The sequence below is a fragment of the Anolis sagrei genome, chromosome 4, assembly GCF_037176765.1.
Source record: "Anolis sagrei isolate rAnoSag1 chromosome 4, rAnoSag1.mat, whole genome shotgun sequence".
Lineage (NCBI taxonomy): Eukaryota > Metazoa > Chordata > Lepidosauria > Squamata > Dactyloidae > Anolis > Anolis sagrei.
Genome location: NC_090024.1, coordinates 16,367,900 through 16,383,605, shown reverse-complemented (window position 1 = coordinate 16,383,605; position 15,706 = coordinate 16,367,900). Strand labels below are relative to the sequence as shown.

General features: G+C 43.8%; 1 protein-coding gene across 2 annotated transcripts in view; it reads left to right on the top strand.

The window, feature by feature from the left end:
• Positions 1-7,591: 7,591 nt before the first annotated feature.
• The window catches only part of EFR3A (EFR3 homolog A), a 98,493-nt gene continuing 90,378 nt past the window's right edge, over positions 7,592-15,706 (top strand). The window contains exon 1 of one of the 2 annotated variants that reach the window (XM_067467281.1): positions 7,592-7,722. The gene's annotated coding sequence lies outside the window, so the exon portion shown is untranslated. The remainder of the gene's footprint in view (positions 7,723-15,706) is intronic. The other variant, XM_067467282.1, reaches the window with a different exon arrangement.

The following is a 15,706-nucleotide window of genomic DNA, read 5'->3' as shown; positions in this document are numbered from 1 at the left end:
ATGCCAGCAGGACTGAAGACCAACAGGTCAGAGGTTCAAATTTGGGGATGAGCTTCCTCTGTCAGCTCCTCAGCTCCAGCTCCTCGTGCAGGGACATGAGAGAAGCCTCCCACAGGGATGGTAAAGCATCAAAACATCTGGGCATCCCTTGGGCAACGTCCTCGCAGATGGCCAATTCTCTCACACCAGAAGCAACTTGCAGTTTCTCAAGTCACCCCAGACACAGAAAGAAAAAAAAAACACCGAAGGGCACTTAGAGCGGATCACAGAACACATATACAGCAAACATCCAATGCCATTATACACTAACAAGACAGACAACTGTATACAGATAGAGGATGGATATATATATATATATATATATATATATATATATTCCCATTTTTGGCATCTTGGAGGCTGTGCTTAGATCTAGCCACCATGTGTGTGTGTGTGTGTGTGTGTGTGTGTGTGTGCTGTCACTCCATCTTCCCTGCTGAAGAGCTTTGTTTGTAACTTCCTCCTTGAAAGAATTTCCGGCCTTTTTTTTTTTTTTTTTTTTTTTGCTTTTCCTTATGGGTGCCTGTATCCTCTCCACACTTAAAACAGTACCAATTTATCTACTCATAGCAGTCAATAGTGAAAGGACCAAGGCAGTGACATCTCCAGCACATCCCTTGTTTGGGTATCAGCCAGCATGTCAACGACTTAAATCAAGAAATAGTTTTCTAAGATCTACAGAGACACTCGCTGGAACACCCCAGCAAGCGAGATTCCAAAAGTGGCAGGCTCAAACCCAGAACCTCAATCAATGGCTGATACCAAACGAGAGACTCCCCGCGGGCACACAGAAAACTGGGCGACTTGGAAGGCGCTGAACAGACTGCGCTCTGGCACCACGAGATGCAGAGCCAATCTTAAGAAATGGGGCTACAAAGTGGAATCCACGACATGCGAGTGTGGAGAAGAGCAATGCAACCTGAGCCCTGCCACATGCACAATGGAGGGCCTTCTTGCAGCAACACCAGAGGCACTCCAAGGGGCCAGATACTGGTCAAAGGACATTTAATCAACTACCAAGCTTGCAAATTCTGTGTTTTGTCTGTTTGTTTGTTTGCTTGTTTTTGTTAAAAATGTAATACAGATGTCTGGTTGCTGATGACACGATAAATAAATAAATAAATCTACTCACATTTGTTTTCAAACTGCTAGGTAAGCAGAAGCTGTGCTAAAGGCCAGGAGCTCACCTGGCCCAGGCTTTGAACTGTCAACCTTTCGATTGGCAAGATTTACTGTAGCTGGTCATTAACCTGCTGTGCTAAAGCCCAGCCCTTGCTGTAGTTCAATTCATGGTCACTGTAGAACCTGCCTTAGTTACAACACACTCATAAAACACAAGACTATTAAATACATATATTAAAAAAATAGAAAAAAGATCAAAACACCAATAACCAGACATCCCCCCATATATTTCTCCCCAACTCTTCATCCTCTCCTGCATTATATGTGTTTACACTGACCATATAATGCAGTTCCAAACTACATTATATGACAGTATAGATCCAGCCTAGGTTTTTCTGGATTTTTTGAAATAAAACCATCACCAGTTCCAAAACATTTGAAACAAATTCTCAAAGTGAAGCTAACTCCTATTCTTTTGCATCCTTAAAGTATATGGCTTGGTCACAGGGAGGAAGACGAAAGGAAACAACCACCACGAACCAGAAGCAATGCCAACCCTGGGAAAAAAAGCAATTTGCAGATGCTTGCTTATTCCTGTAATGATCTTTCCCAGAGGAGCTATTAAAGAGGGATGATGAACATTTCAGTACTTCAAACTCAAAAGTGTTGATGCCCAAAGATACAAAAAATGTCAAGAAAGCACAGGAAAAAAATACTTTGGGGAAAAGAAAGAGGGTCAATGGCTCTATTCCCCATAATGGTGCTGCGGGGAGGAAAAGGCTGGTGGAGAAAAAATGGGCTTAGCTTTGTAGTTAAGAATATTAAAATATGTCAAGTCTCATTTTCACTTCCTTTCTCAAAATCCCACTGGTATACACATTTGTGACAGTTTTGAAATTTTCCGAAAGATATTTCTGTAGATCTTTGTATTATTAAAACATGCACATTTTTCTTAATGCCCAAGGGTGTAGCTAACAACTACGTGTGTTTGCTTTTGATTCTACACTGAAGAATCAATGCAGTTTGACACCACTTTAACTGGCAGGGCTCAATGCTTTGTAGATTACTGAGGCACCAGCACCCTTTGGTAAAGAAGGCTGAAGACCTTGTAAACGACACTTCCCAAGATCCCATAGTATTGAACCTTTGCAGTTAAAGTGCTTTCAAACTGAATTAATTCCACAGTATAGATACACCCCAGTTGCCTGTGGACTTATGGTGACCTTTTGAATTTCATTGGGGTTTCTTAGGGAAGGAAAATTAGGAGGTGGTTTGTTACGAAGGTTGAATGAAAAGCAATGCCTCCACCTTCGTTACTTGGGTTTGGATGGGGATATTTTAATAAATCAAATGCAGAAATAATCCTTAGAATGTGCTCTTTAACTATGGAGGATGTTGCACTGTGGTGAGATCCAATCTCTGAAATTTCAAGTCTTTGCACTTTCATTTCGGGCATCAGCTTCATGTGTGCCCATTGTGCACAGATTTTCCAATAGCCAAGCAAAGCAATAATGTGACCCACATGTTATTGCAAAATGCCTATTATGTTTGAAATTTCTCTCTGAGTGATATGACAATCATCCTGAATCTTGAGTCAACCTTTTGCTTGTGAAACTCGGTGGTTGCTGTCAAAGGACTTCCAACTCTTTGTCACGCAAGTCAGATGTTCCAACCTCAACATCTTTAAACTTTCTCACCCAACGACGCACAGTACTCACATCAACACAATCACCATAAACAGCTTGCATTCTCTGATGAATCTCCTTTGGGGTGACACCTTCTGTTGTCAAGAAGTCAAAGACTGCATGTTGCTTAAGTCGCATTGACCGACCGTCTGTGCAGGGTTCCATACTTTGCACTTTAACACAACCATTCAATGCTATTTATTTATCGTGTCATCAGCAACCATACCATTGTATTACATTTCTAACAGAACAAAACAAACACACAGATTTAAAAAGTACACATATTTTGCAAACTTAGTAGTTGGTTAAATGTCCTTTGACCAGTATCTGGCCACTTGGAGTGACTCTGGTGTTGCTGCAAGAAGGTCCTCCATTGTGCATGTGGCAGGGCTCAGGGTGCATTGCAGCAGGTGGTCAGTGGTTTGTTCTTCTCCGCACTCGCATGCCGTGGATTCCACCCTGTAGCCCCATTTCTTAAGATTGGCTCTGCATCTCGTGGTGCCAGAGCGCAGTCTGTTCAGCGCCTTCCAAGTCGCCCAGTCTTCTGTGTGCCCGGGGGGAGTCTCTCATCTGGTATCACCCATGGATTGAGGTGCTGGGTTTGGGCCTGCCACTTTTGGACTCTCGCTTGCTGAGGTGTTCCAGCGAGTGTCTCTGTAGATCTAAGAAAACTATGTCTTGATTTAAGTCAATGTGCTGGCTGATACCCAAAGAGAGGATGAGCTGGAGATGTCTCTGCTTTGGTCCTTTCACTATTGGCTGCTACTTCCCGGCGGATGTCAGGTGGTGCAATACCGGCTAAGCAGTGTAATTTCTCCAGTGGTGTGGGGCGCAGACACCCTGTCAAAATGGAACTGTAGAGGAGAGTCTACTGAACAAGCCAGTACCTGCCGCATACCAGTACGGCCATCTGTTGAGGAGTTAAGAAGGTGGAGGCATTACTTTTCATTCAACCCTTGTAATTCCCTCCTCTGAAATATGATCTCTGGAATGACAAAATGAAGACTATACCCAAAATAAGAATCCTACCATGTACTTTTTCTATAATCCCCAGCTGACTAACCATTGCAGAGACTGAGATAATAATCATTGTAAATATCTACAAGTATTCTGTTTCCTCTTCTCACATTCCCTTGGTAACTGTGCCTCCCATCAACTCTTCTTTGGACTCCTAAACTATCTTTCTAAACCCTCAGTTGAAGTGCTAAGCTATTACAATGCTGGGACTTTGGGTACTGAAAGAAAACTTTGCTTTGAGTGTAGAATACTAATTGGGGTGCAGAGAGCACTGCTCTTATTTTTTTCTTCTACTACTATACTCCTTGTGTATGCATTTTTGAATTCTTTCCTCATTGGTTGATGCATATTTTTTTTTTTTGCAAATGTGGCTTCTCAAGCCCTGGAAATGTACTGTTTTCATAAGCAAGATGCTCTTTGTCTGGTTGCCAATCTCAGGAAGTGTGAAAGAGATCTATTTGTAGGGAAACGAAAACCCAGTGGATTTATATTTAGACCCTACGTGCAGCACAGTTATTTGCAAAGTTCCTGTTTCAGCTTCTCAGCATTTCCAGTTGAAAGGGAACTGATGTAGAGGGAATGGAGAAAAACCTCCTGGAAAGTCATTGCTGGTAATTTGTACTGATGGAAAGAATCCCACTATTAATCCAACTTCTTACAAATCCAGAAGATCTGCTCCTAAATAATCAATTAAAAGCTCCTCACTATCTCTTACTATGCAAGAGAGTCAATTCCACTTTCCAACTACTCTTACCGTATTTCCCTGACAACAAGACGAGGTCTTATATTAATTTTTGTTCCAATAGATGCATTAGAGAAGTGTTTATTTATGTATTTATTTATTTACTTCATTTATATACCGCTTTTCTCAGCCCTCAGGCAACTCAAAGCGGTTAACAACAGCAAAATGCAATGCAAAACATCACAAAATGATTATGGGACAGTTAAAACAGTAGCATCATCAACAATTAAACATCAATATAACAATCATTAGCGTCTCATCAGTAAAATCAGAATCCAGTCTCATCATTCGTTATTCCGTGTTCCTATATTTATTACACTGCTTAATCGAATACTTGTTCGAACAGCCAGGTCTTCGCTTTCCTCGAAACGCCAATAGGGAGGAGGCCGATCTGATATCTGTAGGAAGGGCATTCCACAGCCGAGGGGCCACCACTGAGAAGGCCCTGTCTCTCGTTCCCGCCAGGCGTGCCTGTGATGCAGGTGGGACTGAGAGCAGGGCCTCCCCAGATGATCTTAATGTCCTAACTGGTTCATAGGAGGAGATGCGTTCGGAGAGGCAAGTAGGGCCAGAACTGTTTAGGGCTTTATAGGCTAATGACAGCACTTTGAATTGTGCCCGGTAGCAAACTAGCAGCCAGTAGATCTGGCACAACAGAGGAGTTGTATGCTCCCTGAGTGCCGCTCCTGTTAGCAACCTGGCTGCTGAGTGTTGGACCATTTGAAGATTCCAAGCAGTCTTCAAAGGCAACCCCACGCAGAGAGCATTGCTGTAGTCTATACGGGATGTAACCAGAGCATGGACTACCATGGCCAAGTCAGACTTCCCAAGGTACGGGCGCAGCTGGTGCACAAGTTTTAACTATGCGAATGCTCCCCTGGTCACCGCTGAAACCTGAAGTTCCAGGCTCAGCGATGAGTCCAAGATCACACCCCGGGGGGGGGGGGGGTCATGAAGGGGTTTCAAAGGAACCTCTTTGGCAGAGAAGGCTGGAGATCTCTCCACGTGTCCTTCTCTTCCTTTTTGGAATCAGACAGCAAAGTCTTCCACCGCTGTGATTGGCTGGCTTCTCAGCGAAGGGGAGGGCTGTTTCTGAGACTCCAAGCAGGAAAGGGAGAGCAGGCATGCACAGCGCATGGCAGCATGGTGCACATGTGCAGGAAGGGGGAGCATGCAAGGCTAGAGGGAGATTAATGACAGAGAGTCCCTTCAAGACATGGGGATTCTGTGTGGGAGGTTTAGCCCAATTATATCATTGGTGGGCTTCAGAATGCTCTTTGATTGTAGGTGAACTATAAATCCCAACAACTACAACTCCCAAATGTCAAGGTCTATTTCCCCCAAAGTCCGTCAGTGTTCACTTTTGGGAATATTGAGTATTCGTGCCAAGTTTGGTCCACATCTATCATTGTTTAATCCACAGTGCTCTCTAAATGTAGGCGAACTACAACTCCAAAACTCAAGGCCAATGCCCAGCAAACCCTTCCAGTACTTTCTGTTGGTCATAAGAGTTCTGTGTGCCAAGATTGGTTCAATTCCATCATTGGTGGAGTTTAGAATGCTCTTTGATTGTAGATGAACTATAAATCTCAGCAACCACAACCCTCAAATGACAAAATCAATCCCCCACCAGCATGCAAATGTGGGCATATAGGGAATCGGTGCAAAATTCAGTCCAGTGAATGAAAATACATCCTGCATATCAGATATTAACATTATGATTCATAACAGTAGCAAAATTACAGCTATGAAGCAGCAACAGAAATAATTTGATGGTTGGGGGGTCGCCACAACAGGAGGAAATGTATTAAGAGGTCAAGGAATTAGGAAGGTTGAGAATCACTGAAGTAGAGGAAGAAGGAAAAAGGAGGAGGAGGAGGAGGAGGAAAAAGAAGATGCTGAGAAAGAAGGGAGAGAAAAAAGACGAAAAGGAGAAAGTAGAAGGAAGGAAGGGAAAATGGAAGAGAAAGGAGGAGGAGGAAGAAAAAGAGAAGGAAGGAGAAAGGAGGAGGAGAAAGAAGACAAGGAGAAAGAAGGGAGAAAAAAGAAGAGGAGAAAGTAAAAGAAGAAAGGGAGGAAGGGAGGGAAAACAGAAGAGAAAAGAGGAGGAGGAGGAAGGGGAAGAGAAGAAGGAGAAATGAGGAAAAAGAAGATGTGGAGGAAAAAGGAGAGAAAGAAGAAGAGAAGGAGAAAGTACAAGAAGGAAGGGAAAACGGAAGAGAAAAGAGGAGGAGAAGGAAGAAGAAGAGAAGGAGAGGAAGAAGGAGAAAGGAGGAAGAAAAGACATGGGGAAAGAAGGGAGAGAAAGAAGGAGAAAGTAGAAGAAGTAAGGAAGGGAAAACAGAAGTGAAAAGAGGAGGAGGAGGAGGAAGGAGAGGAAGAAGGGGAAAGGTGGAAGAAAAAGAAGACGTGGAGAAAGAAGAAAGAGAAAGAAGAAGGGGAGAAAGTAGAAGAAGGAAGGATGGGAAAAGGGAAGAGAAAGGAGGATGAAGGAGAAGAGAAGGGAGAAGGAGAAAGGGGGAAGAAAAAGAAGACGTGGGAATGAAGGGAGAGAAAGAAGAAGAGGAGGAGAAAAGAGAAGAAGGAAGGGAAAACGGAAAAGAAAAGAGGAGAAGGAAGAAGATGAAGAAGTAGAGGAGGGAGGAGGAAGGAGACGGAAAAAGAAGACGTGGAGAAAGAAGGGAGAGGAGAAAGTAGAGGAAGGAAGGAAGGAAGGGAAATGGAAAAAGAAGAGGAGGAAGGAGAAAAGGAGGAAGAGGAAGACATCTTTTTTTGGAGGTTGTTGTAGGTTTTTCGGGCTATATGGCCATGTCCTCTAGAAGCATTCTCTCCTGACGTTTCGCCTGCATCTATGGCAAGCATCCTCACAAGCATCCTTTCCTTTGGATTTTCCCCGCTGTCTTTGCCAAACCAAACCCGACAATTGTCGCAACCCTCCTCCTCCGCATCGCCCAATCCCTTCACCAAGGGGGAGGGAGAGCTAGAGCTTCTGTGCGGGGAGGGCAGAAAGGAAACTACATCCCCCAGAAGGCACAGCGCACCAGAGAAGCCTTTAATAGGGCCGGCCGGGCTTAAGATGGTGGCGATGGTGGTGGCGATGCGGGATCGAAGCGGCAGGTGAGGGCGGCGGGGGGCGATGCGCGAGAAGGGGCCTCTCCTCCTTTGTAGGCGAACAGGAAGAAGGAGAGCTCAGAAAGGGTAGATGTAGAAGGGTTGGCCTTCTTTGCTTAGCTTGATGGCAGTGGAGACCGTGTTCTTCTGGGTTGGAGGCGCAGGCTGAGCATCCCTTGATCCAAAAGGCTGGGGACCAGAAGTGCCTTGGCTTTGCCTTGGCTTTGGAAAGGCATGCAAGTGTGCAGATGTCCCTTCGAATTGGGTGATGCTGACCATATTGATTTCGCAGGGTTCTCTTCGGCAAGGAATACCCCAGACAGTCCCTTCCTCTGAAATACAGCTTCCACTCTCCACCACCACCTCAGGTTCCTTGGCCATCTCCCATCCAAGGATAAACCATGGATGGCCCTGCTTAGCTTCCAAGTTTAGGTGGGATCTGGTGCCTTGAAGGTACTGCATTGGTCTCTCAGAGCCACCGATTCAGCACCCATCCACAATTTTTTTTTAACTAGTGCATCTCCATACTACAAGCCCCAGGATTCCCTTTTGCAGGGAAAGTGGCATCCCTCTGCATTCCTTCTCCATTGAAAATCATAGAATCCTAGAGTTGGAAGAGACCTCATGGGCCATCCAGTCCAACCCCTTGCCAAGAAGAAGCAGGAATATTGCATTCAAAGCACTCCCAACAGATGGCCATCTGGCCTCTGTTTAAAAGCTTCCAAAGAAGGAGCCTCCACCACACTCTGGGGCAGAGAGTTCCACTGCTGAACAGCTCTCACACTAATTGAGTTCTTCCTCATGTTCAGATGGAATCTCCTTTCTTATAGTTTGAAGCCATTGTTCCATGTCCTCATAGAATCATAGAATCAAAGAGTTGGAAGAGACCTCATGGGCCATCCAGTCCAACCCCCTGCTAAGAAGCAGGAATATTGCATTCAAAGCACCCCTGACAGATGGCCATCCAGCCTCTGTTTAAAAGCTTCCAAAGAAGGAGCCTCCACCACACTCTGGGGCAGAGAGTTCCACTGCTGAACAGCTCTCACACTCATGGAGTTCTTCCTCATGTTCAGATGGAATCTCCTTTCTTGTAGTTTGAAGCCATTGTTCCTTGTCCTAGTCTCCAGGGAAGCAGAAAACAAGCTTGCTCCCTCCTCCCTGTGGCTTCCTCTCACACATTTATACATGGCTATCATATCTCTTCTCAGCCTTCTCTTCTGCAAGCTAAACATGCCCTGCTCTTTAAGCCACTCCTCATAGGGCTTGTTCTCCAGACCCTTGATCATTTTAGTCGCCCTCCTCTGGACACATTCCAGCTTGTCAATATTTCTCTTGAATTGTGCCCAGAATTGGATACAACATTCCAGGTGTGGTCTAAGCAAGGCAGAATAGAGGGGTAGCATGACTTCCCTAGATCTTGACACTAGGCTCCTATTGATGCAGGTCAAAATCCCATTGGCTTTTTCGCTGCAGCATCACATTGTTTGCTCATGTTGTCCATGAGGACTGCAAGATCTTTTTCACACATACTGCTCTCGAGCCACACGTCCCCCATTCTCTATGTTTGCATTTCATTTTTCCTGCCTAAGTGGAGTGTCTTGCATTTGTGTAAGATACTGGTGCTGGCTACATTGTATTCCTGGGATTTGGGTTTTTTTATTTTTCTAAAGAGAGGTTGCTTTCTGGAGAGAATGAAGATACACAGAGAGCATTCCTTTCAAATACTCCCCCTTCCATGTTCACTACAGCCAAACCACTGCTGTATGCATTGGAGAGAAGGAAAAATCCAGAATTCCTATAATTTCCATCTTGAATTGTGTTTAGTGGCAGCAGGAGCAGGAAAAAATGATGGTGTTGCTCCCAGTCGGTTAAACTGCTAAACTTGCTAACTGAAAGGTCACAGGTTCGAATAAGTGGAGCAGAGTGAGCTCCTGCTGTTAGCCCCAGCTTATGCCAACCTAGCATTTGCAAATGTGAGTAGATCAATAGGTACCACTTTGGTGGGAAGGTAACAGTGCTTCATGCAGTCATGCCAGCCACATGACCTTGGAGGTGTCTACGGACAACACTGGCTCTTCAGCTTAGAAATGGAGATGAGCACCAACCCACAGAGTAGGACACGACTGGGCTTCATGTCAGGGGAAAACATTTACCTTTACCTTACTGCCCCTCAAGGCAGATATCTGCTTCTATAAATGAAATGCCCATTGAATCCACAAATTTCTTCCATAATGGAGAGTGAAGGTGCATCAACACCAGTGTTTCTCAACCTGAAGGTTGGAACCCCTGGGAGGGTCGTGAAGGGGTTTCAGAGAGGTTGCCAAAGACCATCAGAAAACATATATTTCTGATTGTCTTAGGAATCCCTTTGGTAGGAAAGACTGAAGATCTCTCAGCCTGTCCTTCTCTTCCACTTTGGAAACAGATGGCAAATCCTCCCACCAAAAGCCCTCCTACTGCCGTGATTGGCTGGCCTCTCAGCTAAGGGGAGGGCGGTTTCTTAGACTCCAAGCAGGAGAGGAGAGCAGGCATGCTCGGTGCATGGCAACATAGTGCACATGTGCAGGTGAGGGAGAGCATGTAAGGCTGAGGGAGGCTCACACCAGCGAGTCACTTCAAGGCATGTGGGTTCTGTTTGGGAAGTTTAGTCCAATTCTAAACTTCAATTTTAGGTGAACTACAATTGCTCTTTGATTGTAGGTGAACTATAAATCCTTGTAGGTGAACTATTGCTCTTTGATTGTAAGTGAACTATAAATCCTAAAAACTACAACTCCCAAATGTCAATGTCTGTTTTTCCCTAAACTCCACCAGTGTTCACATTTGGGCATATTGAGTATTCATGCCAAGTTTCATTCAGATCTATCATTCCACAATACTCTCTGGATGTAGATGAACTACAACTCCAAAACTCAACATCAATTTTCCCCAAACCCTTCCAGTATTTTCTGTTGGTCATGGGTGTTCAGTGTGTGAAGTCTGATTCAATTCCATCATTGGTGGAGTTCACAATGCTCTTTGATTGTAACTGAACTATAAATTCCAGCATAAATTCCAACTCCCAAATGACAAAATCAACCCTCCCCCTCACAATCCCACCAGTATTCAAATTTTGGCGTATCAGGTATTTGTGCCAAATTTGGTCCAGTGAATGAAAATACATCCTGCATATCTGATATTTACATTACAGTTTACAACAGTAGCTAAATGACAGTAGAAACGAAAATCATGTTATGGTTGGGGGTCACCATAACATGAGGAACTGTATTAAGGGGTCGTGGCATTAGGAAGGTTGAGAAACACTGATCTACACTATATAACTATATAACTAATGCAGTTCAGCACCATTTTTTAACTGCCACGGCTCAATACTGTGGCATCCTGGGAGTTGCCATTTGGAGAGGCACCAACACTCTAGGAATGAGACCTTGTGAAACTACAAGCCCCACCACTCCATAACATTGAGCCCTGGCAATTAGAGTGGGGTGAAACTGCATGAATTCCACAGTGGAGATGCACACTAAGCCATTATTTCATTTGCTGTGTTCACATTCCCTTGAGCATCTTGCTTGCATCTTTGGATACATCCAAATGTTCAACTGAGTTACTGCAATGCTGGAAATTTGAGGACGGTGGGAACATTTCATCGGAGGGTCAATGTCCTCCTTTCCCACACTGATGGGCTACAGCCCTGTAACCTTGGCCTTTGTGAAACTCATCGCTGGCCTGGGATAGAAGGTAGAAAATCCTTTGCTGATCATCTTAGAGCGGCTAATCCTGTTTGTCCCTCAGTTTCAAGCACATCTGCTTTCCTCGCTTTCCTCCTTCTCTAGACGTCCATGCTTCACTGCCAGCAAGCTTTTGCAGCCCCGAGGTTGAAGTTGATGGGAGGGGATGTGAAACGCAGCCTGTTACGCAAGAACTGGAGCTTTTTCGACTCTCCCTCTGGATTTGAACTAACAGGATTGTTCAGGAGGAGAGAAGGAAATGGGGAAAAGAGAGAAGCCCAGAAAAACAACACGTAGTAGTTCAACTAGTTTTATTTTTGTACCTGCCTCCCCCCCCCCCTTCCTCAAATTGGTCTTACGTCAAAGAAGATGGAATAATGGTGGGCAAATGCCTGAGGATAATTTTAGATGGAAACACATGTTCAGACACATGTAGTACAGTCTGGATTTTGCACAGGGATCTTCCCGTCTTTGAGACTTTTTGAAAACAGTGCATTCAGCCTTCCACATCTTCTGGGGTCAAGGCAGGACCCCCATAAAAGTGGAAAAACCATGAATACTGTAATAAAACTTTTTTTGCATAGGAGAAAACCCCTGCAGGGATTTCTATACTGCATCTACACAGTAGAACAGTATTTCTCAACCTGGGAGTCGGGATCCTGTGGGGGTTGTGAGGGGGTGTCAGAGGGGTCACCAAAGACCATCAGAAAACACAGTATTTTCTGTTGGTCATGGGGGTTCTGTGTGGGAAGTTTGGCCCAATTCTATCATTGGTGGGGTTCAGAATGCTCTTTGATTGTAAGCGAACTATAAATCCCAACCAATACAACTCCCAAATGTCAAAGTCTATTTCCCACAAATTTCACCAGTGTTCACATTTGGGCATATTGAGTATGCATGACAAGTTCTATTCTGATCTATCACTATTTGAGTCTACAGTGCTCTCTGGATGTAGGTGAACTATAACTCCAAAACTCAAGGTCAATGCCCACCAGACCCTTCCAGTATTTACTTTTGGTTATGTGTGCCAAGTTTGGTTCAGCTCCATCATTGGTGGAGTTCAGAATGCTCTTTGACTGTAGGTGAAATTTAAATCCAAGCAACTACAACTCCTAAATGGCAAAATCAATCCCCCCAACCCCATCAGTATTCAAATCTGTGCGTATTGAGTATTTGTGCCAAATTTGGTCCAGTGAACGAAAATATCAGGGGGTATTTTCGATTCATAGCAGTAGCAAAATTACAGTGATGAGGTAGCAACAAAAATAATTTTATGGTTGGGGGTCACCACAACATGAGGAACTGTATGAAGTGGTCGTGGCACCAGGAAGATTGAGAAACATTGCAGTAGAATCAATGCAGTTTGACACCACTAACTGCCAGGGCTCAATGCGATGGAATCCTGGGAGGTGTAGTTTTATAAGGTCCTTAGCTTTCTGTGTCAAAGAGTGCTAGTGTTTTGCTAAACTGCAACTCCCAGGACTCCATTGCATTGAGCCAGAGCTCCAGAAGCCGCATGATCTAATAAGGTTGATCCACATCATAATAGTCCTATTTCAATTTAACAAGGGACATGTGCACATATCCCTTGGATAACTTGGACTGGAGAGACTTGGGTTCAAGGTTTGCTGGATGATTTTGGGTTGGTCACTTCTCCGTCAACCTAATCTACCTTGTGGAGTTGTTGTCAAAGGGGAATATCAAGAAAATAACAATGGATTAAGCTTTGTAGAAGAACATTAGATTGCAGTAGATACCCCAACCCCAAATATTGTCACCAGTTGGGGAAACTGGAAGGAATCAAGGCACATTCCTTTGGGGCATGGGGGCAATACTTCCTTTTGGTCCTAGAGGATCTTTTGGTCTGTGCTTTTGTAAATCCTTGCTATGGTAGGAAGCCAATTCTCATGAAATGTCCTAGTAGCCCTGGAGAGAGAAATTAGCATATTCCCACAGGGAACCAACTTTGTTTGCCCTCTGCAAACAAGCAGAAAGTAAACTAGAGAGAAAAGGAGAACAAACCCTCCATCACTTATAAAAGGAGATTAATTTCATCGAATAATAGAATCATAGAGCTGGGAGAGACCTTGAGGGCCATCCAGTCCAACCCCCTACCAAGAAGCAGGAAAATTGCATTCAAATCACCCCTGACAGATGGCCATCCAGCCTCTGCTTAAAAGCCTCCAAAGAAGGAGCCTCCACCACATTCCGGGGCAGAGAGTTCCACTGCTGAACAGCTCTCAGTCAGGAAGTTCTTCCTAATGTTCAGGTAGGATCTCCTTTCCTGTAGTTTGAAGCCATTGTTCCACACCCTAGTTTTCAGGGTAGCAGAAAACAAGCCTGTTTCCTCCTCTCTCTGACTTCCCCTCACATTTATACATGGCTATCATGTCTCCATGATGTCACGAAGAGTTGGAGCGACTGAACAAATAAACAACAACAATCATGTCTCCTCTCTGCCTTCTCTTCTGCAGGCTTAACATGCCCAGTTTTTAAGCTGCTCCTCATAGCACTTGTTCTCCAGACCCATTTATATCTTTCTCACAGCAGTTCATAATATTTATTATAGCTTTCTTAGTTATGATGAGCCCTATAATAATCATAACAATCATAACAATTATTATAATAAAACTTTATTTATATTCCGCCCTTCTCCCCAAGGGGACTCAGGGTGGATTACAGCATATAAACAAACACAGGCCAACATTCAATGCCTTGTTACAATGAAATATAATGAAACACAAATAGACAGGAAAAGGCTTCTCCTTTCATTTCCAGCTCTGGAGGTGGTGCTCATCTCCATTTCTAAGCTGAGAAGCCTGCGTTGTCCGTAAACACCTCCTAGTTGTATGGCCGGTATGACTGCATGGAGTGCGTCCTTTTTTTTTTTTTTTTTTGCCTTTTCCTGCTGAGGTGGTACCTATTGATCTACTCAAAATTGCATGTTTTCAAACTGCTAGGTTGGCAGGAACTGGGGCTAACAGCAGGAGCCTCCTGACACTGAAAAAAAAAAAGCAGGAGCGCACCCCATCCTGCAGATTTGAATTGCCAACCTTCAAGTCAGCAGTTCAGCATTTTCGGGTTTAACATTTTGCAAGTTTGATAAAAAAAATTGCAGAACCTTGATTTTATTTTTGCAGATTTGATTAATATGTTCTTTATAGAAATCTCTAGGTCCTCCTTCTAGACATTTGTAGGTTCTCCAGTGTGATTCCATGGTTAATTTCTGTAGAAGCTGACCATAGAGTATTGGTTCCCAACCTGTGGTCTGTGGACCACCATTGGTCTGCAAGAACTAAAATATAGTCCATGGCCACACCGTTACTACACTGTTGCAACGAGAGTGACTACTCTCGCAAAACCCTCTTATAGTGCTGAGGATTGTTAAATGTGGTTTTCTGTGGGCGAGTAGATGGTGACTACTGGATGGCATATGTTCTGAATCAGAAAGCAGACGAGATGCGATCTGTCCAATGTAATTTTCTGTATCAGCACCCCAAAAAACCAAACCGAATCTAAAGTTGACCGGAAAGTGATTCGTAACTCTTTTGGTACTAATGTTGGAGAGTGGTCCCTGGTCAAAGTGGACCCTGGTCAAAGTGGACCCTGATCAAAAAAAAGGTTGGGAGACACAGCCATATAGAGTCCTTCACTACAATTCTATGGCCAACTTCTGTAGAAGCAGCCTAGCCCTAGCAAATGTGGGGTGAATTTTCCAATGAATTCAGTGAATTTTCAAAGCTCAGTAGACACTTGAGTCTTGTTTTCCATATGCCAGTCAAGCAATCTACTGTCTAATCTACATCATGCTGACTCTTTACAAGTAATATATTCTACCTCCATACAAATGATCATCAGAGCCATGCTGTTTTTGCATGTATAATATGCAGGGTGTCCATAAAGTCCCTTTACCATTTAAAGTCTCTTTACCATTTAAATGGCAAAAAGACTTTATGGACACCTTGTATATTTGAAAATTGAATCTATGTTTTGTAATGATTTAGTCTATTCTTTACTGACAGAAGAATAGGATGACAATAAGGGGGGGGGGGGAAGCCACGTACTCATCTGGTGGTTGTATTATTAGTTAGGGTGCCTATTTGAATCAGGTAATGATTCACTTTGAATAGTGCAACGATTCTTCCTTAATTTTAAAGGAGGTTGACTCAGCTTGTGAGCTGCTGTTTTTAAAAGGTATTGTCAATTCAAGCCCATTTGAGAAGAAAGCCTTTTAAAACTCTAATAGCAATTCATTAGATGAT